At 29.7% G+C, this 3,618-nt stretch overlaps 1 pseudogene; it reads right to left on the bottom strand.

Annotated features, from left to right (window-relative positions):
- Window positions 1-1,705: 1,705 nt before the first annotated feature.
- Window positions 1,706-2,579, bottom strand: LOC113369883 (annotated as a pseudogene).
- Window positions 2,580-3,618: the final 1,039 nt, after the last annotated feature.

The raw sequence follows: 3,618 nt of genomic DNA, 5'->3' as shown, positions 1-3,618 counted from the left end.
TTATTTTTTTAATTCGATAAGATTCAGATCAGAATCATCTTTCAGACTATCCTTTCCAAATAGCATTTTGACAAAACTATTGACAACGTATAATCACTTATTGCAGTTTGCATAACAATAGTATTTATTTAGTCATCAAGTCATGAAATCAACTCTTATATACATAAAATAATAATAAATTGACAGAAACGTTACGAATACAAATACCAATTGCAATTACATGCTATTGTAAAAGATAGCAATGAAAGTTTATTGAACAAAAAAATAAAATATTCTCATATAAAGACTTCTCCTATCACAACGTAAATTCGAACTGTAAAGGTTGATATTATATTTTCCTAAAGCGCTTTTCATTGAAAACTTTATGCGATGTGCTTTCTCTCTATATTATGAACACATATAAATAGCCATTATTGAACGCATGCCAAATGTTAGACACAATTTTTGCTATTACCGAACATCAAAAAGGTTTCACCTGGTGATTTATATGGGACGTCAAATGGAAACTGTTTCAAATAAGATTGTAGTCATTTATTTTAATGCATTTATGAACATGTTAACATCCTAGGAGTGGTTCGATTTGCAAACAAGGTGCTGAGATATTTCATTTATTTATAACTTGGACAGTGTAAAGATGCTGACCGCTCATTGTGAAATAAGAGAAAAATAATTGTTTATGCATTACAAAAGCTAAATCGTTGCTTTACATAATAATTAAATTTGATTGTCACTATTATGCAGAAATAATTATGTATTAAATTTGAGATTACAAGCATTGGATATTTAAAGTTTGATGAGATGACAGATATGAAAATATTATGTCAATAAAGGAAAAAACTAGTTGGTATTGGTATTTTGCCTTGATGCAAGTTACATGACTTCCCGATATGTGTAAATAATCAATAAAATATAAATTAATTTATGAGTGATTAAAAGTATTTCGAGTGGGTTTATCACACATCATTGAAACAGAACAAACACTCTAACGTTATACCAAGTAAATAATCTAATTTTAATTTTAACAAACGCCAAAAAAACTACTTATTTTCTCAAACTTTGATGAATTTTTAAAATTAAACTACTTGTCGTAAAGCCGTATTATTTCAGTAAGTTCTATAAGACCATGATATATATCGCCAAAAAAGTTCCATAAATCGTTTTAAATTTTTTTTTCAACAGTTAATTACAAGAAAACGGCTCGGTAGATTTTCATCTAAAACTAATCAGTATCACTCCCAACTAATATCTTTCTAACAGTTTTTGATTGTGGACAAAAAGTTTAACACTTTTTTCCAAATTACAAAGAAACTGCTTGGCAGATCGTCGCGCAAAACTGATAAACGCTAGTCCTCATCGATATACATCGAATGGATTTTAAATTTTGTAAATCGGTCCAGTCGTTTTTGAGAAAACGTCGATTTTCGGCAGAAAGTCTCTCCACATACACGCACACACATACATGTACAGACATACTCACACACATATACTCACATACACATACTTTTTCCAAATTTGGTCTCATTCGATTCAGAATGGTTTGAAACGTCGAAAAAACTAAATTAGCTAATCGGATTTTTTTATGAAAACAAACTTCTCCTTCGGGTAGTTAAAAAGTCTCATTTATTATAGTTAAATTTAGAAAGAAATAACAATATACAAAAACCTACTATTTATTGATAACAAATCATCACAAGTGAAACAACAATTATTTATCCAAAGCCGTATTCGGCTTAGCAGCAATCACACATTCTTCACCACAAGCTTTGAGAACAGTACAAAGCAGTTCTTTGCCAGCTTCGAAATCGCTCCTGATACTTGACCAAGTTCACCTTCTGGAACTTTGAGATCTTCTCGAAGATCTCCATTGTCGGCCATCAAGGATAAGTATCCTTCATCGATGTCTGTCAACTGATAATCCAGACGGGTAACCCGGGGCACGTCCATGTTGTGAGTAGATGGACAGATGTCCTCGTACTTTTTGCCAGTGAAGATATCGATGCCGACTAAATGCACCTTTGGTAAAAGACAACTTGGTAATCGATTTTTGATAATGTGAGCAGATAATGTCAGGAGAAGATGATCATTAATAGTTGGGTACAAATTTCCTTTATAACGTGTCAAAAATTGATTATTCTTACTGCATGTCTACTAAGGACACTTGGTAAAAAAAATGGAAGTTAAAAACGAAAGATGTAAAACAAATTTTCAAGAACTGCACACTTCGAACAGATCGATGATGATAAATGTATGATAATAATATTTCTAAAAACTATCTCATATTTTTTAAAACAACAAGAAAAATACAGAAAAGGTCGGACGCCATGGACGAGCTTTAAGCTTTCCTACACTTTGATATTGAATGGTAAGGATCAGAAATAAGCCTTGTCTTTCACTACAAGCATCATTACCTTAGCATGGCCATGTTTCCCTGTTTTGGAGGTGGACATTTCAACAATTTTGCAGGGCCTAGATTTCAACATGACATAACCATTCTTTCTCAAAGCCGAACATTGCATAGGAAAAGTCTCGGAAGCTCCAGCATCCCCAGTTTCAAATTGAGTATCATCTATATCAGCCATTGTTAAAAAGATTAAATAAAAAAGCAGATAATCTTCAGTAGCTAAAATTGATATTACGAAATGAAAACTTTAAAATTTTTGTTCTCTTGATTAAATTTAATACTAGAATGACGTTTAGTGTTTTGTTTCGGTAAAGATACAGAATTTTGTATTTGACGTTTGATCAAACAAAATCAAGTCATTTTGTAAAATCAGGCAATACAAAATCATTTTTAACACATATATGCACTTATTAAAGTTTTAATTTTTTTATTGTTAAACCATCAAGTATTTTACCATTAAACAATCTTAATTAAAAAAAATTACGCCAACTTTTGATGGAAATTTTCCATTTTTGACCAGGGTCAGGACACACTTTATATATTTTTTTAGAGGCCTCTTGAAGTGGATCAAAATTGAACAATTTAATTGTTTTACTAAAAGTTTTGCAAAAAGTCTTAGTTTATAGTGTCATTATTTTTGATATGAAAATGTCATTTATAATTACAGACTGAAGCTTAAACGAACAAAATTGATAAAAATTAACCACAATAACCAAAAAAATGTCAGAGAGTTATCAAAGCTCTAGGTTGGACTTAAAAGCTCCTAGTTTTCAAACTATATAGAATTTTTTTTCTAATTTTGGCTTGATGTTGAGTTCTGGGACACCCTGCATACATACGAATATAGACAGAATGATAATTATAAAGTTTATTCTAAACTAACATACTTTTATAACCATAAATTGTAAATTTTTAAAATGAGTTATTCATTGTGTATATATATAAATTTTCTCAGTATTGTGTAATTTAGCAATAGTTTTTATTTTATGTGTTCACTATGAAGTTATTACTAATAAAATAAAATTTGGTCATAAATTAATATTTTTTCTCATTAATTTAGTACTTGCCAATGTTAAGAAATATCAATATTGTATTATTATTTAATATTTCGAATATTTTGCCAAACTGCCATAAGTTATAATAATATTCACATATTCTTATAGAATTATTGCTCTATATTGAAATCCAACTGTTTCTGGAACCAAAATTGTATTTTT

This window comes from Ctenocephalides felis, unplaced genomic scaffold (genome assembly GCF_003426905.1).
Source record: "Ctenocephalides felis isolate EL2017-DRISC unplaced genomic scaffold, ASM342690v1 CF-g0.4_SCAFFOLD_01492, whole genome shotgun sequence".
Classification (NCBI taxonomy): Eukaryota; Metazoa; Arthropoda; class Insecta; order Siphonaptera; family Pulicidae; genus Ctenocephalides; species Ctenocephalides felis.
Note: the sequence above shows the minus strand (reverse complement) of the source record. Positions and strands in the feature narration are given on the sequence as shown.